Here is a 24,084-nt window from a genome sequence, read left to right as displayed (position 1 = left end):
CCCAACAGCACACCCTACCCTACCCTACCCCTGGCCACACAGAGCTCCTTTGTGCAGCCCTCGCCCACCCCCTTCCTGCCCGGAGCAGGGCACCTGGCAAGCAGGTCTGCCCCAGCCCCGCCCCCTGCCAGCCCCCGGCCCTGGGTGCCAGGTGTGCGTGCGCCGCCAGCTCTGGCTGGACCCGAGGGTCACCCTGCCGGGTGGCCCTCCCTTCCTCCCTCCGAGGTCACCCAGGGACTGCTTCCCGTCCTGCTCCGCCCCCATCCCCTCCTGCCCTTGGCCCTTCCAGACTCCTGTCCTTGTCTTTCCTTCGGTCTCCCTGAGGATTCCCCTCCTCCAGCCCCACTAGGCCCTTCCCTCAGCCTCTCACCCCCGCCCACCTCCTTCCCCTGAGAGCTCCTTGTTCCGCAACCCCCTCCTCGCCCAGGTCTGAAGAACTCCTCCTCTTGGAAAGTTGTTGCTGGAAAGGAAGTGACTTCAGCGATTTGGCCACAAGGCTGGGCACTGCTGAGCCCAGCTCAGCTGAAGACTCACCCAGCCCACCTCCAAAACACAAATGGAGCTGCGTGCACACACCATCCCCAGTGTGCACTCAGGACCCTGACCACACACTTGCCCATTGTGCCCACAGATTCCTGTGTATACCATCCCAGTGTACCTACACACCACCCCAGTGTATTCAGATTGTTGTCTACACACATCCCTCAAGTGTACACTAGCTCCCTGCACACACATACACCATCCAGTGTGACATACACAACATGCCAGTATTCATACACCTGCCCAGTACACTTTGAATCTGCATGCTCACTACTCCAATGTACCACACACATAGCGCTTGAGCATCTCCCCAACCCTGTCCCCATATATAACTCCTGTGTACAGAACCCTGTGCACCTAAGCAAGCACCTGCTTGCACACAAGATGGTCTGTACATTCACAGTCAGGCGCGCGCGCGCGCACACACACACACACACACACACACACACACACACACATCCTTCCACAAATGTACCTCCCCACCCTTTCAATCCCAGGAGGCCCCGCCCCCAGACCTCAGGCCCCAGGAATGCTCCTTTGGAAGCTGGGTGGGGTCCTCAGGCAGGCTGGGCTCTGGGGAGCTTCCTGGAGCCCGCAGGCTTGGTGTGTCAGTTTAGGGAGTTGCCTCTGCAGGGCAGGGCATCCCCACCTTGCCTTTGCAGCTCCTGAGCCCCGGTGGGCTCACCAGGCCTGGGCCTGGAGTAGGAAGGCAGGTCCTGCCCCTGCTCCGCCCTGTCCTGTGAGTGCAGCCTAGCATACCTGTGCTGCCCAGGCCCTCCCAGCACCTCACCTTGGCCTCCTAGTTGTCTTCTTCCACAGACTCCAGGAGAGAGGATCCTGGGGGAAGCAGCAGCACACATCAGGCACTCTGGTTTCTACCTTGGCCTTGAGTTCTGGTCACTGTCACAACCCTCTTCTCCTCCCAGCTCTCTCAGGTCATCAGAGCACAGGGAAGAGTCCTCAGGCTAGGAGTCAGGACTCCAGGAGGCTCACTGTATGTCTGTGGGCCTCACTTCCCCCTTCTGGATAGTGGGGAGTTTGAATAGGTTGGGCTGACATCTTTTCATTCTACAAAGGGCCTTGGCCTAAGCTGGGATGGGATCCCTGCTGGGACTGGGAAGCAGGTCCCCTGATGCCCATTTCCCTGGGGGTGGCCCTCCCCATACACAGTTACCTGGGCGGGCTGTGCAGACAGGCCCAGCTCAGCAGAAAGGGCCTGTCTCCTTCAACGTCTCTGGGGTGGTCTCCACTGCGGCCTGAGCGTTGCCCCGAACCCGGGGCCCTCTGCACGTGCTCAGCTGGGGGCACTGTGAGGTCCAGGCCAATGGGTAGGCAGGCAGGCAAGCTCCCATCTGTGGAAGGAAACACAGCATCCCAGGCATAAGCACAGACACAGAAAGAGCCAGACGGAGGGATGGGATGCAGAGGGACATAGCACCAGGAGGCTGTCCTAGGTAGGGGTTTAATTTATCTCCAGACTCATCCTATGGGGAGGTGTGAGCCTGTCTTTTGGGACCTCAGGCTCCTATTGCGAAGTGGTGTCTCTAGATGTATGCACAAGAATGCACACACACACACACATATCACAGTAGAAGGAAGCTGGCCTCTGAAGTCACACGGTTCTTGGCTCAAACCTCACTAGCTGTGTGGCCTTGGGTAAGTCAGTTGATCTTTCTGGTTCTCAGTTTTTCCATCTGTAAAGTGGGGAGAATAAGATCTAGTGTATGGGAAGGAGTGCTCTGAGGAGGCTGTACATTCTGAGAGCTTCTTTACAATGCAGGTGTGAGAGCTGCTGTTCACAGAGGAGGGATGGTGAATGCAGATTCCATGCGGGGTGTGTATGCAGCTGGCCGTTGCCCTTCTCCATCAGCAACTGGTTATGTCTCTTGTTTTCTTTAATAGCCATGGCCCTCCTCACCACCCCCCTGCTTCCTGCCCATTTGTCTGCCTCCCTGAGGCCTGTACTGGAGCCCAGAGGGGGTCTGGGAACCAGGCCTCATGCATTGCTTCTAGGTTCTGGTTGCCTGGGAGTGTGTATGTGCGTGATGGAGAGCCTGCCTGTATAAATGCGTGTCCATGAATGTAGAGCTATGCGTGTAAACACACCTGTATGTGGGTTCCTCGGTCTCTTTAGCCTGTCTGTCTTGCACCTTTGTGCGTATTTTTGTATGTCTGTGTGGATACATGTGTGTCTAAGAGTATACATGTGTGGGAGATTGTATGTTTGCTCAGTTGTGGTCTCTGTGGTTAGCCACTTCTGTGTGTGCATGCCAGGCTATGTGCGAACCTGGGTTCAGTTATATGCGTAGGTATGTAACCTGAGTCTCTTCAACTTTGTATGTGTGTCCAGCTGAGCCTGTGTTTGTATGCCTGTGGGGGCACACAGGTGTAAGTTTTTGCCTGTGTGTGCTCAGGTGTGCCCAGCTGTGGTCAGGGTATGAGGGTGCTTGTATGTGCACACACACCGCCTGGCTCTGTATCTCACTGTGCCAGGAGCCACCCTGGCTCCTGCCTGGCTCAGAGCTCTCTGGATGCATTTGGTGGGGGGTAGGAGCATGTGGTTGATCCTCTGCTGTCCCTGCGGGTTTCCAATCTCGGGGCCTGTGACTGCCGGCACTGGTGTCACTGTGGATCAGTGTTCCCTCCTCCCTCCCTCTGCCTTTCTCTGGGTTTTCAGGGTCATGGTGTGACCGGTCATGGTGTCCCTGGAGGTCTGTTTCACCATGGGTCAGAATGTGCTTGTGTGTATGTCCATGCACGCGTGCATTTGTATGACCTTACCCTTGTATGTAGGTGCATCACCGTGTGTTTCTGTGTACGTCAGTGGGTCCCTGTGCTGTTATTGTGTGTCAGCGTCAACACATGTGAGAGGGTCTGCGCCTTGGTGTTCGGGTGGTACCTTTGTGTAACTGGTCAGTGCATGTGAGGGACCCTTTGTGAGACAGTGTGTGTCTGTGTCACTGTTTGTGTATGCCTGCTCCCCTCCTCCCTCCCTATCTCCTGCTCACTGCTCTCTCTCTCTCTCTTGCTCTCTCTCTTTTTCTCTCTCTCTGTAGGAGCCAGACAACTCCCCAAGCCTGGATTAGGGACAATTTATCCACAGGCAGAGAAGGAGAATTCCAACCTGCCAGAGCCTCCCTCCTCTGATCTGTCCCCCCTTTCCCGTGGTTGGGTGGGCACGGAAATGCAGTCCAGCAGCTCCCAAGCCCTTGGGGAGCCCCCACCCCTGCAGCTCCCTGGAGGCCCAGGGTGGTGGAAAAGATGGAAATCTGGGTGGCCCCAGAGCCCTCCAGTGGGGGTGGATGGGCTGCCCCCCCATCCAGGCCCCCACAGTCCAGTTCCTCTTGGCCCTGTTCTCCTCCATGGGGTGGTGGGAGAAGTCTGCATGGGGTCTGCCTGACTCTGGGGGCTGGGGGTGCCTAAGGAGCAAAGCTGCCCGCAGTCCCTCCCCAACCTGACACTAAACATCAGCTACCCCACCACCCCCTGAAAATGTAAATGGCTGGGGAACTTGCAACTGTGCCCACACAGGCTGGGGGGAACTCGAGGAGGCGGGGGACAGTGGGGGGGAATGCGGAGAGGGGGGAGCAGGGGCTGAGCTGGGACTAAGGCTCCCTTCACGGTGCTCCAGGCGCAATGCAGAATCACATGTTTCCCATTAGCTGCTCTGGCCTCCTTGTTCAGGGGGTGTTGGCTGGGGGAGATTTGTTCTGGTTGCAGACACCAGCCGAGACCACACAAGAGAGAGAGGAAAAGACAGAGCGGGAGAGAGCCTGAGGGAGAGAGGAGAGACAGAGAGGGAGAGCAAGAAGGATACACAGGGAGCCGCAGAGACACAGAGAGGGAAACAGAGACAGAGAGATGCGAGAGACAGAGACAGACAGTGACAGACAGAAACCGTGAGACAGGCACACACAAACACAAGAGCGGAGAGACAGAGCCTGGCAGTGGAGAGAGGCTAACAGAGTAGGGGACAGCGACAGGGAGATGCGGTCAGAAAGAGAGGAGAGACGGAGACTGAAGGTGGAGAGAGGGGTGTTAGTGGTGCACAGGTGCCAGCCTGAGGCCAGGGAGGATTGGGAGGAGAGAACCAGGTAAGAGAATAGCGCTGGGGAAGAGAGCCTGACAGAGATGGGAAAACAAGCCAGGAACCCAGGACCAGACAGTTATAGAGAGAGAAAGGGAGATGGGCTGAAAAAGAGATAGTGAGGCCGAGACAGAGTGGTGAGTCACTGGTGGGCCAGGGAGCAGGGTTGAGGTGAGAGCCTGGTGTGGGCAGTGGACGGGCCAGAAGGGCAGGAGGGGCGTGGGCAGGTACACTGGGCACAGGCGGCAGAGATGGCCGTGCGTGGGCAGGGGGAGTGGACGTGGCTCCCAGACTTGGCAGGGCGGGGGCGGTCAGCGCGCCCTGGAGCCTCCCGCCTCCTGACCCTCGAGCTTCAGAGAGATAACAGGCCCGAATAGTGCTGACTTGCGGTTCAGAAATCCAATATCCTCCACAGCACACTAATCGACTACCTGAGCTCCCGGCCCGCGCCGAGCTGCCCTGATTAATCCTGCGGCTCCACAGCCTTAATTAGTTTAACAGTTTCAGGGGCAGAAGAGGCAGAGGGTCCCCCTGGCCTGCGGGGACACCACCCCCCATGTGAACCCTGCCTGATGCCCCACCTCCCCAATCACACACCTGCCCCACCCCCACAGGCCCCTTTGCACACCATCTGAAAAACACTGGGTCCTTCCTACTGGGGAAGAGTCCCAAGGGCTGGCATCTGGGTCAGAAGGTAAATGACAAGGGGACAGAGATTCTCCCCAACTCTATGCTCTGGGCCTCTGGTCAGCGGCCCTTTGGGGCACTGAAGTCTTCATGGAAAGGCTTCGCCAGCTGTTGACCCCATACCACTGGGCAACATATTGTCTCCTCAGGGTGAGAGAGAAGCTCCCAAGTTACTGTCAACTTCCCAACAGCATGAGATAATCACACAACATGTCATCCCACAACAGCATGAGATGGGTACATGGTGGCGGTAGCGTCTCTCACACACACATCCCCAACAATCAGAGAGATAGGCAATCAAGTCAGTGACAACCCTCCTAATAGGATAAGCTAAGCGCATAACCTGTCACTCCCCTCAAAGCATGAGTTGGGCACCTCTTACACCCCCAGACAGTATGAGACAGGTAGGTACACAGGTTGTCACCCCTCACTATGGTATACCCAGCACACAAACGGGCACCTCCATACCCACTAACTGCATATGAGATACACAGAGAACCTGTCACATACACCCCAGAAAAAGTCACACACACAGACACACACAATGTGAAACAAGTCTCATCCTTCAGATGTGAGTAAGGTACAGACCCTTCTACCCCACCTGACAGTATGAGGCTGGGACACAACCTCACCCCTTCCCCATGAGCCCTCCCTCCAGACTGTAGGATGGGTGCATGATATGTCACCTCCCTGACTGCTTGGGACAGGTGACAGCCCACCCCCCAACCCCTCCCCCATCACTGTTGCCAGTCTGGGTGGTGCTGTCCTCTGCCTGCAGAGGCGTCACAGCTCACAGGGCATGAATGTCACCCCAGCACTGCCAGAGCCAGGCACAGCCGCACGTTGCCCCAGTGACAAACACCACTGGCCCCAGGAGGAGGTGGAGGCGCACAGGGCTCTGGGCGTGACCTTGGTCCCTGGACAGCAGGAGGCAAGGTGCTGCGGCCTCCCTCCTGGGTAGCCCAGCGGCCCAGTGTGGAGCGAGGACTGCTGGGAAGGAAACCACCTGGGCACACAGACAGTCTGGAAATGCCACCGCCCCCAGCCCCATTTCTTCTTCAGTGTACTTTGCATATGGAAGAAGCAGGCAGAATGAGTGCTGGGAGGGCTGTTCCTGAGGCTCGAGGAACTGTTGCCGTAAGACTGCTTGGAGATTGATGGTGTGTATAGGGGAGGATTTGGGGGTTACCGTCACCACGCTCTCACGGCCCAGGACTCAGGAGGGGGAGTGATAATGGCTTGAGGTCCCCCTTGCTGCCAGGGAGCCCCCCTTCCTTACAAAGGCCCCCTCTCCAAACTTTAGGCCACAGAGCAGGGGACAAGAAGGCCAAAGTCCAGGGGCATGACTCACTCAGGGAACAGGCCCAGCCTGCTGGCCAGAGAGTGGTGAGGGAGGCCAAGAGCCAAGAGGCCTGGGTTCAAGTCTGAGCTGCTCCCAGGCCAAGCTGGGTGACCTCGAAGCAGCAGTACAGCCTTTCTGGGTTTGGGGAAGGGGTTAGGGGCTGTGGCTGGGGAAGTGCCAGCATCGAAAGAAGCTGAAGCTAGAGACCAGCAATCACGCACTAGGGGCCATGGGAAGGAGAACACAGTTAGTCCAACCCCTAGCTCTACTGCTTCCTCACAAGGAGCTTCACCTTTCTGTACCTTAGTTTCCCCATCTGCGAAGTGTGGACAATAACACCAGCCTCATGAGGCAATGTGGCATAAACTGGGCAGGTGCTCAGGAAATGGCAGCTTCTTATTCAACAGAAGGGTAACAGACTAAGAGAGGGCGAGAGACTTGCCCAAGACCACAGAGCAAGTTAGTATCAGCTGAATTCAGCCTCCACCTCCTGGCTTTTTGCCTGGAGCTGTTTCTGTAAGATTGCTTGGAGATAGCTGGTGTGTATCTGTGTCTAGGGGGATTTTGAGGGGTTGCTGGATACAGTGCTGCCCCACTGTCTAGTGAAGATCGAAGAATCTGATACGAGTCTGTTACTCCACACCCACATTTACCCTAAACCCCGCTTGGCCCTGCCTTCAAACCTTGGACCAGAGGGGTAGCTCTGAGGGAGGGAGGGGTCCTCACCCCGGCTCGCCATGACAAGCTCCGGCACCTGATGCTTGGAAGGATGGGGGATCTGGGATGTAAAAAGTGTGCAGGACCCTCTCCTACAAAAGCCCAGAGAGGGACAGGCCTAGCCTGAGATCACACAGCATGACAGCAGTAGGGCCCGGAGCCCTGGCCAGGGACAGCCTCAGAGCAGAATCCCTCCAGCCCCTGGGGGTGGCTGGAGCTGGGGGGCCCTGGGGGGCTGAGCAAAACGTGGCGACAGATGGCCTGCCGAGGCAGCGGCGATCTGGGCGGCTGGCAGGCATGCTTGCTCCCGCGCGGGGAAGCGGCTAATTTTAGCTGAGGCCTCGATGCCAGCTTTGTTCCCCCCACCCGTCCGCTGAGGGGGCCCAGCATGCCTTGCGTGCAACCCGCCTCCCCCAGGCACCCCTGCTCCCCCGCCTGGCCCCTTGGTGAGTAGTGCCCAGACCCCAGGGCCCTAGAACTGTCTGCCTGACCAGACCTCACCACACCCAGAGGCAAGGGCTGGGCCTTGGAGGCCTGGCTCCCACACCCCAGGGTCTGTTTCCTTATGACTCCAAGTTCATTCCTTGAAGAGGGGTGGCAGGGAGGAGGGCCAGAGGCCACTGTCCAGACTGGGAGGGAGGGCTGGACAGCAGGGGCTGCCAGCCTTGGGGGGAGGCGGGACACTGTCCTCCACCCAACACTTAAGGAGACAGGACCCATTTCCACCCCTGCCCTAAGACAAACAAGTTCAGTGATGGAGCCCCCCTAGTGTTAGTGAACAAGGCGGAGGGAGTTACTCTCCCTTTCCTTGTTTCTCATAACTCTGACTTTGCTCCAGGATCTCAGCATACCTTATAGAAGTCACACAGAGCAAGGGCAGTGCCCCTGGGGGAAACTGAGGCACAATCTGAGACAGTCATCATTGTAGCAGTAGGGATGACAAATCCCAGGAACCAGTGAGACCTAGACATGCTCTTCTCTGAGTCCTTATAGGTAGGGGGCTTCTTAGATTGGCTCTGCCCCTGGGACTACCCTCTGCTTCCACCTGGGCTGGTAAAAGGTAGACTAGATGGATGGAGGCTATCCTCTGAAACTCTGGCAAGGGAGGCATAGCACTCTTATTTCCTGGTGCCCCACTCTCTGAAAGCTCTTTAACCTTCGGGCCCTCACCCCCATCTCAGGCTAACTACAGGTACTCAGTGAGGCTGCCAGGGATCTGGCCCCTACCTGAAAGAGTCTCCTTTGGAGTGACTCTGGAGGGCCCCCCTCCCACCTCCCAACCAGGGGGCTGTGAGAAGAATGACCAAGTAGGAGACAGAAGAAGGAGACTTGAAAGGCTGAGCCCTGAAAGAAATCTATGCGTGTAGCGGACGGAGTCAGAGAGAAGAGAAAGTAAGAGAGTGAGTGAGAAACCAAGGCAGAGAATTAGATACAGGAAGAGAGAGAGGAAGAAGAGAAACGGCGGAATGAGGGAGAGAGAGAAAAGCAAGGAGGAAGGAAGGGAGACAGAGAGAGAGAGACAGAGACAGACAGAGAGGAAGGAAAACAGAAGGAGACTCAGGAAGAGGCACAGAGAAGGAAGAAGAAAAAGACAAAGAGGCAAAGAGACAGGCAAGATAAAGCAGAGACAGAGACAGAGAACAAGATATACACAGAGGGGAAGAGATGGAGAAGAAGCCTGCCACAGACAGGGTAAGGCACAGAGAACCAGAGACCCAGGGAGCTGGAGACAGAAGGAGTGACACACCCAGAGACCAACAGAGACAGTCACAGAGGGTGAGACACACTCAAAGATAATGGGGGCGGGAAGAAGGGGGAGACACTAAGTGATAGAGTGTGGGGGGAACAGCAGGAGTAGGCAGAGGCAAGGAGGGAGGGGGCGTGAGGAGGAGGAGGAGGGGGAGGTGTCGTCGCCAGAGCTGGGGGGGACAGAGGACAGAAATGGAATGTGGGTCTGGGCATGAGGCTCACAGATGCATCAGCTCCGGTTTCAGCTGGGGCAGTTGGCTGCTAGGGTGGGGGGGAACAAGGAGCAGAGCTGGTGAGGGAGGGGGGGCCCGTTGCCATGGTGGCGGGCACCGCAGGGGCACAGTCTGCTGGCACTTGGAGCTCTGGGCATGGTAGGGGGCTGACTGAGGGGGAAAAAGGGGGGCGATGAGGAGGCCTCGCCCCTGCCCTCAGGGCTCTACCAGGAAGAAAGTTTCCAGAGAATGAAAGGGAGATATCGGGGACAGAGGAGGGCTCTGGGCCCTGCTCCACCCCATGGAGGCTGCCAGGGGGCCACCACTCTCCAGGCTGCCTGTGGGCACCCCAGGTTTCCCTTCATGCCTCAGGCTGGCCCCTGAGGACCTTCCTTCTCTGTCCTCTCCAGTCTAGCTGAGGATCCTGCATGCTGCTGCTGCTTCTGCTTGCAGGGGAGCAGCAAGATTGTGAATTCAGGATCTGTAATCCTAACGCAGAGCCCAGGCCTACTGGGCTCCAGTTGCCAAGGCGACAGCGGGTCAGAGGGCAGTGCGGGGCGCCCGCTCCTCCAAGTCAGAATCCCAATTGTTAAAGCCCAAGAATAAACAGCTGAAGCGGCTGTGGGGGGGCCAGGAGGGGGGCTGAGGTCTGCATCGGCTCAGTGTGGTGTTGTCAAGCGAGATGTCACTAATTGTCTGAAGGAAGGGGCTGAGGCAGCTCTTAACTGCTTCTGTGCCACCAGAGACACCTTGGTTGCCTGGCCCATCCCCCGGGCCTCCCAGCACGTTCCACGGGGCCCCAAGCTTGCTGGTGGGGGAGTGCTGGCCCAGCAAAGTATCTGGCTCCCTTACACTGAATCCCCACACACTTTGGCTCCCAACACTCTTCTTGGCCCAACTTGGGACCTCCTGCCCACAAGCTAAATCCTTATGTCCCCAGAACCAGTATCCCCCAATCACTGGGCCCATGATACTCCCTGTAGCCCAGTCCTTCCCCTCTGGTCTGCAACAGCCCTCTCAGCTCCCCCAACCTCTCCCCCTTCTCTTCCCAGAAGTCAGGAGTTCCAGTGCAAGACGTATGGATTTGGAGGATGCAGGCAGATTTAGGGTTCTTCTGATCTTTGGGGCAGGGGGGGCAGAGATCTTCCTGTAAGGGAAGGGAAGACCTATAGCATCTCTCTGTGCAACTCCCTACTCTTGGTCACACACCAGAGTCAAAGAAGTGCAGGGAACCAGGATACCTGGTTTTTAGCTCTGATTGTTCAATGTACTTGCTGGTGTGACTCTGGGCAAGGTACTTTCCCTCCACAGGTCTCGAACTCATCTCTCAATCATCCTAAACGCTCAGCAGTGCCTATTCTGAGCCAGGCCCAGAGGAACTCCCAATCGGAGGGGGAAGAAAGGCTCACTAGCACAAGGTAGGAAGGAATCAGAGATCTATTAGGTGAAATACTCTATGAAAAAACACAGAGCAATGTCTGGTACACAGTAACTGCTCAGTGAATGGCAGCTGGTGTTATTAGTAGTATTGGTATTGCCGCTGTTACAGAGAACCACTACAAAGGTGCTGGCAATCAGATTTGTGGGGGTCAGTTCTGGGAAGACTTGCAGAATGTAGTATCCAGCAGGATTTGGACAGGGGAGAAAGAAGGTAGAGAGGAGGTCTTGTGAGGTTCTTTAGGGGAGCTGGTTGTGTGGTCTTTGGCTAGGGGCTTGGGTTCAGCCTCTTGAGACCAGAGCAGGAAGGGCGAAACCTTCAATGGTCTCCCCGCCCAATGGGCGGGCCCAGTAGCCTCCTCCACCTCCCGCCAACTCCACCCTCCGCGCGTCCGGGACGCTGGAGAGCGGAGCCTGACAGGGGGCGGGCCGTTCGCGGGCAAGGCTCCCGGAGATTGGCAACACCTGGGGTGATGTCACAAGGGGCGGGGGCTTTAGGCAGCGTGCCGCCCTAGACCCCTTCCCCACGCCTGCAGCGCCGATGTGGGGGCGAAGGGGGATACCTAGCCCCCCTGGCCGTGCCCCTCAGGTGAGGACCTGCAGCTCTGCAGCGGGAGGGGCTGGGGCGCTGTACGTGGGCGGCGAGCTGGGCACGGAAACAGGGGATCCCCCAGAGAGAGCTCAGTCCACCCCCGGGGCTGGACTGGTACAAAAGGCGACTTGTTCTTTCTCGGGATGCATGCGCCTTCTCAAACATACCTACAGCCTCACTCCGGGGACAGCTACACCCACACACAGCCGCACAAAGCCCGCCGGGGTGGGGAGCAGGGGCTGTCTCCTGCCCCAGAGGACGGCTGTACCATTCACCCCACCCCCTCCCACCCCCAGTCACCCGGATAGCCCATGGCCTCATGCATGTAGCCCAGGGGATACTGACCTAGTCACATTCTCAAAGTGACCCTCTCCTTCATGCCATTTACAGCTTATTGATTCCTGCTCTGAAGTCAGACTGTCAACTTCTATTTGAGCTCCACACTGGGTGTGACTTGGGCCAGTTACTTGGCACGAGGCTTGGCACACAGTAAGGCTCATGAAGGTTAACTTTTTACTGAGCCTTTATTCTCTGCCAGTCCTCAAAATTACCCTATATGGTGAATACCATTAGTCCCATTTTGTAGATGAGGAAATGGAGGCTTAGGTTAAATAGCTTGCCTAAGGCAGAGGCAAGGATTTGAACCCCGGTCAAGCTTTGACTTCAGAGACCATGTTTTTCCAAGTATTATCATCTTTACCTCCCATTACACCAGTGTACACCCTAACAGCCTACCACATTAACACAACCACAGACAGCAAAGCCATCTCATAGTTGAGGTGTAACTTGCCACCCCAAACACATCTCTCATTGTCACAGTGTAGTATCAGACAGTTTCTCTCACTAATCACACAGAGCCACCCATTTACCATGAGTTGGGGGAGAGTCTCCCACCTCTAAGCTCTCCCCACCCACGCTGTTAGCTGTCAGAGTCATTAAAAATGGGGCACAGAGTGAGAGCAGGCCACCTCTAACCTTTCCAGCAGGCTCACCTCCACCTCCCTTGACCCCAGGATGACAAAGCACTGCCATAATGCTCAAAGATCTCCCTGACCCCATGGGCCTGGACCCCTCCCCCAGCTCCCAACTCCTTTGGTGAACAAGTTGAAACAAACTCCTTCCTAGGGATGTCAAAGCACCTTTCCTGGGGGAGGCAGCTCTGTGATCCCCTGAGCCTGGCTGGGGAGAAGGATCGGGTTACTCTTTCCCCAGCTGTGCCTGGACTCCTTGGGGCTGACCTTTCACCTCATCCAGGCCAAGACCCAAAGGGGGCTGGAGTCTAGCCCTCACCTTCTGTTTAACCCTCTGCATTCCTCATCTTTCTATTCCTGGGCCCCTGCCAGGGCCTTGCAGGTCCCAGGAAGCCCAGCCAGGCATGCCAACCTTTCCCCACCCTCCCATCCTGGGGTCCGGTCTTGTTTCCCAGAGAATGTTACAGAATCCTCCTCCCTGCCCCCTGCCCAAGCTGCCCTGCCCTGCCAGGATCAGATACCTCCGCCCAAGCAGCTGAAAATGACCTGGGCTATTTTCGCTCTGGGATCACGTTGCTAACTCCCCCTTGAGCTGGCAACTTCCCACGCCCCTCCAGACCATTGCCCCCGCAGCCCTTATCCCTCATCTAGAGCCACTGGCTAATAGGACAGGATGGCTTTTAGAGACCACCGGCCCAAGCCCCTCAGATGGGGACTCTGAGGTCATGAGGAGTCAGGCACAGGGCTGGGCAGAGAACCAGGCTCCCTGGGGCCCGCCCAGGTCTCTTTCTACTGTCCAGCACAGCCTTCTCTGTACCCTAGATCTCAGAGCCTCTGACCCAGCCAACCTCCCCCGAGCACCAGAAAGTCACACTAGAGGCTACCCACAAGTCCCTGTACCTCCCTGCATATCAGGAACCGTCTCTGCCATACTCTTTGTTCAGAATTGGGACCAGGTCTGTACCTGTGCCATAGAAATGTGGGCCATGAGGAAGGTTTTTAGGGGTACAAGTGGGGAGATTGAGGCCCAGATGAGTGGAAAGTACATTCAGGCTGAATACTTTCATGTTCTCAGCAGCCCCTTGCCCCAGTCTCTCGGTCCCCTATGCTCTCTTTCATTCCTATAAGCCCAGCCCACTCCAGGCCCCTGCCCCTCCACCCTAAGCCCCAGCCCTCCTGGGCAGGAATGTGACTGTTCAGGTCTGGGCTGACCACATGAGTGGCTATAAGGCGACAGACCCCCTTCCTCTCATCCCCACCCCCAACCCCAGCCTGGGGGAACACACATACCAAGGTAAGAGTGGGGGCTGCTTTAACCCTTTGCAGCCTGGCTTTCAGAGAGGAAAGGAAGGGTACTCGAACTTCCTATGGCCACTCCCATATGAGGGCTTCCAGGTGAGGGGACTGTGGGTAGAATCTCCTTACTGAGGTGGGTAAAACAGGAGAATCTGCCCAACTAGTCCCCCATTAAGAAAAATTATCCTTCACCACCCCAAATGGTTAGCCTAATTTCCCATGACATTTGGAAAAACAGTCGTGAGCTGCAGCTGGGGGGAGAGGAGAAAAGGAGGCATCATGACCCCAACCTCAGGAGCCTCTAGTCTGATGGGAGAAACACAACCCTGCCCTGGGGAGTCTGATGAGGGAGACCAGGCCCAGAGGCTGGGACAAAGAGCTGAGAGCAGAGAAGCATGGAGCTGCTGCACAAGTGGGAGGACACCAGGGCAGGAGCAGTGCGAGCCAGGTGGGGTCAGATCGGGCAGGCTTCCCAGAGGCCCCTAGGCCCACATCCCTCCCCCCCAGGCTCTGGAATCTCGGGGGTCAGAGCTGAGGGACAGCCCCACCCCCTGCTCCCCTCAGGCTCAGGAATTCCACCAGCGGGGGTGGGGGTGGGGGGGGTGTGCCTGCTTCGGCCTCAGTCCAAGTAGGCTCCCACTGGACCGGGAACTGCAGCTCCTTCTCGGTCCCCCACCCCCACCCAAGCGCTTGGGCAGGTCCCCGGCCCCCTCCCCTCCCCCTCCCTGCTGGCACGGTGTGTGCCAGGCGCTGGTGGAAAACAAACCCGCCGGGGTGGGTTTGCAGGGAGCGGGGTAACCTTGACACAGTTGCGGCAGTCGCTAATGGCAGACACACACTCCGCCTGTTCTGGGGGGACTGTTGCCGTTGCTAGGAAACCAGCAGCCGCGTGAATGGAAATGGGTCAGTAAACCTGGGGAGAGATAGTGTGACACTCGAACCACTGCAGCTGCTCCAGCCCACACCGAAATCCCTCCTCTTCAATATTTATCACTCCCGCCTGGGCCCTCAGCTACTGCCAGACCCTGCGCCAGCCTGGCCCTCAGGCCCCCCCAAGGCCCCAACAGGGGTGGTGGTGGGGAAAGGAGATGGAGGGGGTTGCTTATCCACTCTGCGAGGGGGCCCGCCAGGCGGGATGGAACTGGTTCGGGAAGAGATTGAACAGGAAACAGAGTCTAATCCCGTGGCGGGGAAGGGGTTAAAAGGTCAATTCACGCCTGTTCCTGACTTAGGCACCGTGGTAAAATTACTGCGAGAGTGAGCAGGCTCTGGCTGCCTGACAGCCTACCTGTGGAGGGACTGATTAAGACAGGAGCCTTCCCTCTCTGTTTCCTGGGGCCTCCCTCAGTATAAGGGATGCAGGGGGAAGAGGCACCCAAAACATGGCCAGGATTCCTCACAGCCTGACGACACCCTCCCGTACAGCCTGGTAATCGCCCCTGTACAGCCCAAGGCTTCCTAACACCCAGAACAGATGACCCCAGTACAATCTGCTAGCACCTCAAATGGCCAGGTGCTGCCTTTTGCCTTACAATACCCTCCTATACAGCCATACACTCCCCAAGCAACCAGACTGTCAGAAAACCTTGACAACACCCCTACACTGATAACCCCTCCAACAGTAGGTGACAACTGCAATTCAGAACAGTGCCGTTCAGCTCAACACTCATACACAAGACGACAAATCTAGGCATGGGCAAAACTGCACTGTGTCAGACTGTGCAGAATCTACTATCACTTCTCCATAAGGCTGGAGCCTCCCCCAAATATCCTGCCCTGACCCAAAGCCTGGTTCTTTGGTTCACTCTGTGAGTTGTTCCCTCCCATTGCCAGCCTCCTTGTCTTGTACACACTCCAACAGATTGCTCCTGCGGTCACTCTTCTGGACACTCTAGCCCACAAGTTAGCTGCCTCCTGCACTGTACCCCCCATTCCCTGGAGGCTGACTGGTAACTGACACACACATTCCCTTCCCCTAGAAGCATGCATAGTCTTAGCCCTGCCTGACACAGCTCCTGTTTTTAGGCACAGGCCTCTCTATAGACTACAGGGACCCCGGGAACCAGCAGTACCACCTGCCTGGGTGATGTGCCTCCTCCACCCACCAGTCTCTGCCAGCATCCCAGAAGGGTGTGTTTTGGGAAGGGAGGTGCTTCAACCTTCTGGGGGGGTGGTGGTGGTTGTACCTCACCAGGAATCTCCCTGTTGACTCCATTCTCTGCATGCTCCTATCTCCTAGGATACATCAGTCAACATACGCTCTTGGAGCCTGTCAGAGCTAGAAGGCACCTTAGGGAGCCACTAATCCAGCCTCCTCCGCTATGCAGGAGGAAACCGAGGCCCAGAGAGGGGAAGCACCTGCCCATGGTTATACAGCCCAACTGTTGGTTCCAGTCCCTTTCTCTTCTACAGCCCTTTACCAGGTGCCCTCTATGTGTTGGAGAGAAACTCGATGGGTAGGGGTAGTCACCCAGGAAGGCTTCTCTGAGGCAGAAGAAGGTGGGACTGGGCTAGTTGGGAGGGCAAGGCTGTAGTCCTTGAGAGATTATGAGAACTACCCAGCAGTGTGTTCAGAGACATGAGCACGTGGGAACCCTGGGATCTGGGCCACATACATTTGGTCTAATCTGGACTTTGCCAAAACACTCTGGTGGACACTTGTCCCTGCCCCACTTCCTATCTTGGGAGCCCCAGAGCCACAGAGGGCTGCCTCCCCCAAACCAAAGGGAAGGGAAGGTTGCTCCATTCCCCTACACTTGGCCTTGAATACAAGTTCCCACTTTGTTCCAAGGCATCCTGATTTTATTATTTAAATAGGTCTCTGCCAGGAAGTCTCAGGGATGCAGGCGTGGAAGAGATGTTCTGCTAGGCAGTTTTTATTTCAACTCCATTTTGCAGACAAGCAAATTGAGGCTCAACAAAGGTGGGATAATTTGCCTAAGCTCACACAGACAACCAATGGAGCCTTAAGTTCCTTCCAATACACCAGTGTTTTTCCCACTGGATAAGGAAGGCCATTCCAACAGGAAACAGGGAGAAGGTGGGTACTAGGTTGGGGAGATAACACAGTACCAGGCCCAGCATCCTGGGCTGAGGGGGAGCTACAGGCATTTGAATTTAAATCTGGGTTCCAACCCCACCTACTCTGGCAGTGGTGTAATGAGTGAAGGGTCAGCATGGACTGGGGGAGGAGAGGAAACCAGAACTCCACCAGTGTCTCAGCCTTCCTGGGCCATACTCCCGGGAGCCAGGCCAGGGGCTATCCCACCTTCCCACAGCCCACAGCTTTCTGCCAGCCCCCACCACCATTTTAATCCTCTTCCCACTCCCTCCCCCACTTCCCCAGTGGAAGAGCAGAAGCAACACTGTGAGGAGGGCTGGACCCTTCATGGGCCTCACTTTCCCATCTGTACTAAGGACTGACCTGGCAGGATGGACTTCTATAAGGACCCTTCCAGCTTTAACATACAGTGACCAGTCTTAGTCTTCAGCCCCCAGCACAAATTTAGAGTCTCTCCCCCAGTCGGAGCTACCTGAGAGCAACAATAAATATATGTTTAATGAATAAATGAACACTCAATAACCCAATGTCTTTCCATCCTCCCCAGCCCAACTGATAGGTACTACTTACCTTGGGAAGCCAAATGTCACACAGAGTTGTTGGAAGGGAAGGGGATTCAAATACTTTGAGGGCTGCTTCTATTCCTCTGGGTGGGGCTGTATATTATACAGGTGCCCTTTATTTCCAGCCCTTGGTATATGCCAGACACTATGCTAATTGCTTTAAATGTGGTACAACTTTTAAACCCGACAACAAGGCTATGGCCTACCTACTATTTAGTTTTTCAAATGAGGAAAGGGAAACTTAGGAGTGAATGGACTTCCTCAAGGTCACACAGCCAGTGAGTGGCAGAGAAGGGATTTGAACTTGCATCTGTCCTCACTGCTCTTGTTTATGGCACAGTGGTTAACAGCTACTGCGCACTACGGCTGCTAACCAAAAGGTCAGGAGTTTGAATCCACCAGCCGTTCCTTGGAAACCTTATGGAGCAGTTCTACTCTATCCTATAGGGGTGCTGTGAGTTGCAATCAACTCAACGGCCACGGGTTTTTGGTAAGGGTGTACTGGGTTGGCGCAGGAAACAGAGTTGAACCGGGGCATTGGCAGGAGGAGAGGGGGCCCACCCCAGGTGGGGGAGGTGCCTGCTGAGTTGCCAAAAGGCTTATCAGCTTGCAGAGAGCCAAATGGTGCTGGGGCGAACGCAAAGTTGTGGGAAAGCATCCCTTCCCCTTCCCCACAAAGGGGAGGGTAGACCTCCTTCCCTCCCCCAACCCAGAGTGCCAGTAGTGAGCCCTGAGGTGACTTACCTACCCCCGTGGATCTCAGGGCTTTGGTACAAGGAAGCCCCTCCCTCTCGAGGGCCTTTCTCTGGACTGCTTGCCCTGAAAGGTGCAGACCCGCCCTCAAAGAAAGCTGCTGCCGGCTGTGCCGCTGCCACGAAGTTATCCAGGATTTTTCCAGCACGTCCGCCCCCCCACCGGCTCAGCATTTGGGAGTGTTGCCTCGCCTCCCTCCTAAAAGCCCTTAGACGTCCCCTGCTTGTGCAGGAGCCAGATTCCCCATTAGGGGGCTACAACCCCTTCCAGCTCGGGCCTCTGGGAGGCTCTGGTCCGCAGGCCTAGTGGTTCCCGGACCCGAAGAGTCCGCCTCCAGGTTTCCCGCTGCCGCCCCTTGGGCTACCTGGCGGGCCTGCGCTGCCCTCTGATCCTGCCACCTCCGCCCCCTCCCAGATGAGGCCTCGGAGCATCTGACTCCAGGAGGAGGTGACGGGCGGAGAGGGAAACCAGGCGGCTGGGGGAGGGGTGTTGCCTGCACCTGGCCCCTCTACCCGGCACAGGCCGGGAGTGGCGGGACTGGACCCCCGCCAGACACGGAAAGAGCGGCGGGGGAGGGGAAGTGTGTCTGTCTCATAGCACTCAGTCTGGGGGGCCGGTAGGGAGGTCTCCCCCGCAACTCCGGTCGCGGAGGCGCCCCCTAGAGTCGCGCTGCGAGGCACCCCTTTCCAAGCCGCGCGCTCAGCCCGCTCCCCAGGCCGGCCGCGCTCTCCAGCTGCAGGAAATTCCAGAAGCTCTCCATCATCCCGGCGCAGCGCGTAGCCCGGGCTGCCAAGGCTCCCCGAAGGAGAGCCACATGCCGGCCGCCGCGCGGCCCACCCTCACGCCCCCCCATCCAACCGCGGCCAGGCAGCCACGTCGGGCCAGGCGCCCCTTCCCGCGCCCCGGGCCCGGCGGAATGCGTGGCGGCCCCGGCCGGGGGCTATTTTGAGCGGGAGGGGAGCGGCCCAGCCTTGGTGTTTTCGGCTTTTTCCTGGCCCCTGGCCCACCAGCCCGGGCCCTCGGCTGTCCGCGGAGTTGGAGGGGAGTGTCACGTGGCGGGGGGAGGGGAGGGCCACCGTGATCTCGATATTGCTCCCGCCCGGGCCCTGGTCCCAGAGGCGCCCGGCGGCGGTCCGGACCTGCGCTCTCCGCCCGCCGAGCGGCAGGATTATTATTAGCGCGCCAGGCTCGGGCAGTGGCTCCCGGGCGCCCGCTACCTGCACGCCCCTCCTATGGTGAGCGAAGGCGGCCAGGGCACTCCCTCCCCAGAGGCGGATTCAGGCCTCACTGGATAGGGCCACTGTGCACCAGCAGCCAATCACCGGCCACGATTTCCTCACCTGTAAATTGGTGATGAGATACCTGGCATGAGGTGGGGCACCATATAAAGGTTTTGTTGCCGTGTGCCTCTCCTTGGGCAAGCCTCTTCCCTATTTGGGTCTGTTTTTCTATTTATACAATAAGGCGGTCTTAGAGGGCCCTTACTAGGGGGAAGAATCCCTTACGTTTGAACAATGCATTTTCACTTATAACCCATTTGCGCCTATCTACTACCCAATGGTAATAGTCGACACTGAGCACTTGCCTTGTATGATTAACAGGCATTAACTCACTTGATTATAAGATTACCATTAGGAACGTAATATTATCCCCTTTTTGCTGCTGAGGAAATTGAGGCTCAGGAAGGTTACTTGACTTGCCAAAGGTCATACAGTGGCAGTGCCCGGAGTTAGATAAACTCTGGCGACGGACTCTGAGTTAACCACTAACCTATACTGCCCTGAGACAAACAGGATAAACATTGCCCCTTCTTACAGAGAAGGAAACCGAGGTTCAAAGTGTGATTTGCCCAAAGTTGCTTGGCCAGTAAGTGGTAGAGGTGAGCATCCAACACCAGTCCTCCAACTCCTAGTCTTAATACTCCACTGCAGCACTCAGAACCTGGGCAGCTCCTGCCCCGGGGTAGCCAGGGGGAGCTCCCAGGATAGGGCCCTAGAAATGAACATATAGGCACTGCCCCCAGGGGCACCAACTGTGTCCGGAGCCCTGCGGACCACCCTTTCCTCCCAAGTGTCAGTCCTGGACTCCTGGACCCCTGGGGTTCACTGATCCACCAAATTCTAGACCCAACCCAGCTTCAGAGCCACGGGGATGGAGGCATCTGGGGGTCAGGAGAGATGGCATGCGGGGGGAACTGCCTGGGACAGAGTCTGGAGCTCCTTCCTGTCTCCCTCACAGCAAGGAAGCACAAAAGGCTGGCAGGCCCCCCACTCCGCCCCGGAAACCTAGAAGTTTATTTCTGTCTCTAGTCCCCCTGTTTCCACAGAGTCCATCCAGGAAGGCTGGCAGCAGCTGGCTTGGAGGGGTGGAGCTCCTGCTCCCTCAAGGGTCCAGCTGCCACCCTGCCCCCCACCCCCTGCCAGGCCAGACTCCAGAATCAGAGGTGACATTGGGAGGAGGGAGGGAGAAGCTGGGGGCCAGTGCTCAGAGGTGCTACCGGAATACCCTGGGAGGCCCACAGTCCCAGCAGAGACTCCCCTGGGAGACCAGTCAGGACTCCAAGGGAGGGAAGCCCCCACTCCCCAAACCAAAACCCAGATGCTGTCCCAGGCCAAGCCAGTCTACCCCAGTTCAAGTCTGTTCCAGCTGTAACCTCTGGTGCATCCAACCCTATCTAGTCCAGATCACTCTGGCTCATGACTCCTCTGAACTCTGGTCCCAAAGAAAACCCTGCTTCTAAACCTGTCTTGTCCAATATGGTAGCCACTAGCCACATGTGGCTACTGAGCACTGGGAGTGTGGCTAGTCAAAACTGGGATGTGCTGTAAATGTAAAATAGATACCGGATTTTGAAGTCTTAGTATGGAATGGGGGAAAAAAGAATGTAAAATATCTCATTAAAAATTTTTACATTGATTATATGTTGAAATAATGTTTTGGATATATTGGGAGAGATAAGATATTATTAAAATTAATTTTATTTCTTTTTATTTTGTTTACATATGTGGCTCCCATTACATTTCTATTGGACAGTGCTGTTCTAGATCATCTGTGCTCTAGTTTAGGACTCTGGCTTTGCCTGTTCTAGATGAATAATTGTGTGCCTTTAGCTCACCCACTTGCCCATATCCAGACCACATGTGGGTTTAGATCTCATCTCCTGCCCCAGCTTCTGTGAATCTAGGCTCAGCCAGAGATTATGGCTTAGTCTTCTTTAAACCACTGTCTAGTACACTTCTTCTTCACTAGTTCCCAATATCTAGATCCCAGTAAGAGTGTGGCTGTAGATTGCATGCCATATTAATCTGCCATGGATCTAGGCTCTAGCCTGAGACCCCCAACCTTGTTTGCTTTAGATTATTGTCTAATAAGATTTAAGATATAGACACCCCTCAGGAGGAATGTGGTTCTAGATCAGGGGTTGGCAAACTATGGCCTGTGGGTCAAACCAAGTCTACTGCCTGGTTTTGTAAATTAATTTTGATTGGAACACAGCCAAGCTCATTTGTTTATATATTGTCCATGGCTGTTTTTGTGGTACAATGGCAGAATTGAGTATTTATGACAGAGGTCAAATGACCCACAAAACCTAAAATATTTACAATCTGGCTTTACAGAAAGTTTGCCAACCCTGTTCTAGATGACCAACAAGTCCAACTCACTATAAATCTAGATTCTAGCCTGAGACTGTAGCCTAGTCTAATCTAGATCACCTTCTACTGTGGTTGTAGATGGTGGACCTGACCAGGATCTAGACCTGAACCTAACATGGGTCCCATGCTGCTCCAGTTGCTGATTCTACTCTGATCTCGTTAGACAGGCCCCAGAACTCCTCTCTGGGATAGAAAGGGTATCTCTATTTCTGAACTCCCTTAGAGAGATCAAGGCCCATTCGCCCTTCTCAATGGCCTTGGGATGGAAGGAGGGAGGTGGATTCCAGAAGCAGTGGGGTCAGGGGTAAGCCCTTCCCTGCCAAGGGGGCAGAACATAATCAGGCCAAGAAGATAAGAGTAGCTCCATGTTCCACCCCTTCCCAGCAGGCTCCAGGGCAGGTCACTTAGCTGGTAGTCATGTGGGGGCAGATACCAACCCTTCTGGAAGCCAGGCTGGGGCTCAAAACTGAATCTTCATTTCTAGCCAGCCCCTCACCTCCAACCACCTGGTGCCTATTGCCTCAGGGCTAAGCTGGCATCACTGTCCTCCATTACCATAGTTTACCTCTAGCTCTGCTTTCTCCATGGCTGTCTTTGACAACCCTCTCACATCTGCCCTCTCCCCTACCATTTCTCCTTCCTCTCTTCTAGGTGGTTAAGATCTCAGGATCTGGAGCTGACAAACTGAGGTTTAAATTCCAGTTCTGACTTTGAGCAAGTCAATTCACCTCTCTAAGCCTCCTCAGTTTCCTCATCTATAAAATGGAATAATGATAATGGTAACTACTTCATAAGGAAGGAACCCTGGTAATGCACTGGATAAGTGCTCGGCTGCTAACCGAAAGGCTGGCGGTTCGAACCCACCAGCCACTCTGAGGGAGAAAGTTGTGGCAGTCTGCTTCCATAAAGATTAGAAGTCTTGGAAGCTCTATGGAGGCAGTTCTACTCTGTCTTATAGTGTCACTATAAGTCAGAACCAACTCAACGGCAACAGGATGGGACTTCATAAGGTTGTTGTAATGACTTAATGAGATCGTGATGTATATCACTTTGCCCAGCACACCTGGCCCATAATAAGCATTTAAAGCAAGCTGCTGTTTTTATTACTATTGATCATCTAGCTTGGTTCCATGGATGGACTCTGGCAGGTTTGTAAACCACGAAGTTTTAATGAAAATTTGCTTTTGTTCTTTTCTGTAGAGAAGGCCTAAATTCTCATCATCTTCTCAAAATGAATCCTTAGCTCAAAGTGTAAATAAAATAAAATACAATAAAAAATCGCTTTTATTTCAGCCCAAATGGGGAAACAGAGGTACATACAGGGGAAGGGACTAGCCCAGGGTGCCTTAGAAAATCTGGTGCAGACCCAAGGCTAGAGCTCAGAGTTCCATCTCCCAGACTCCACTTCTTCTGCCAGTCCAAGCTGTCCCTCTAATCTGGCCCCACCATTTCTCACCTGCTCAGTGCGACAGCTTCCTGGTGGACTCCCCACCTCCAGTTGCCTCCACTGAATCTCCTCCACCTAGTGCCAGATTCATCTTTCTCAAATCCTATTCTCATGACACTGCGCCCCTGCTACAAAACCTTTAAAAGCTCCCTACTGCCACCAACAACATCAAGGCCAAGGTCTTCAGCCTGACATTCAAGGACCTTCACAATCAGTCCTGGCCCTGGTCAGCCTCCTTGCTCTTCCCTCTCATCTGGTCAGTGGGGCTGACTTCTCCAACTCCTTTCTTCCTCTCCCCATAGTTTCAACACCACCCACACACTCACCCAGTTCCGGACAGATTCTGCCCCTTTGCTCAATCACACAGTGTCTCAGGCTCAACCTGCTGCCTCTGCTCTGCCCTCGGGGTTGCCCTTGGGTCTAGCTGCTCCCCGGACTCTTCCTGACCAGGCCAGGCCAGGGGATGCTGACTGCAGCTTTGGTTTTGGGAACCAGGCTTCTGTCCCTACTCTCCAGTTCAGCTCCATCCTAACCCACCATAACCACTGCCCACACCCTCCCTTCCCCACCCCCCACCCCCACCCCTCCTGAGTAACCAAACAGCTCTGCATTCTGTCCTCCAGGCTTTCAGGAACAGTGCTCCCCTCTGTCACAGGGAGTCACAGGGAGGCAGTGGGCATAGCATTGTCCTCAGAGTCATGACTCTTGGGTCAGATTCTCCTCTTTAAGCCTCAATGCCCTCATTTATAAAATGGATACAGCAATACCTATACCTCACATGATTCTCATGAAAAATTAATACCTTGTAAACTAGAAAGTGATTTTTCTACTAAAACCTGCCACACAAAGGATACTAACAATAATCTCCATTTATACGTCTATTTAAGATTGCAACAAACTTGCAACCTTGGCATTCCCTATGCCCCTTCCCTGCTTCATTTTTCTCCCTAGCACTTATCACCATCTAACAAACCAGA

General features: G+C 55.5%; 1 protein-coding gene across 1 annotated transcript in view; it reads right to left on the bottom strand.

The window, feature by feature from the left end:
- Positions 1-24,084, bottom strand: part of AHDC1 (AT-hook DNA binding motif containing 1) — a 67,487-nt gene that overhangs the window by 20,995 nt on the left and 22,408 nt on the right. Inside the window, exons 2-3 of the mRNA XM_004377056.2 lie at positions 1,715-1,892; positions 1,331-1,562 (exon numbers count right to left, since the gene is read on the bottom strand). The gene's annotated coding sequence lies outside the window, so the exon portion shown is untranslated. The remainder of the gene's footprint in view (positions 1-1,330; positions 1,563-1,714; positions 1,893-24,084) is intronic.

The sequence above is a fragment of the Trichechus manatus genome, unplaced genomic scaffold (assembly GCF_000243295.1).
Source record: "Trichechus manatus latirostris isolate Lorelei unplaced genomic scaffold, TriManLat1.0 scaffold00048, whole genome shotgun sequence".
Taxonomy (NCBI): domain Eukaryota; kingdom Metazoa; phylum Chordata; class Mammalia; order Sirenia; family Trichechidae; genus Trichechus; species Trichechus manatus.
The sequence above is the reverse complement of the archived record's forward strand: the minus strand, read 5'-3'. Positions and strand labels throughout refer to the sequence as shown.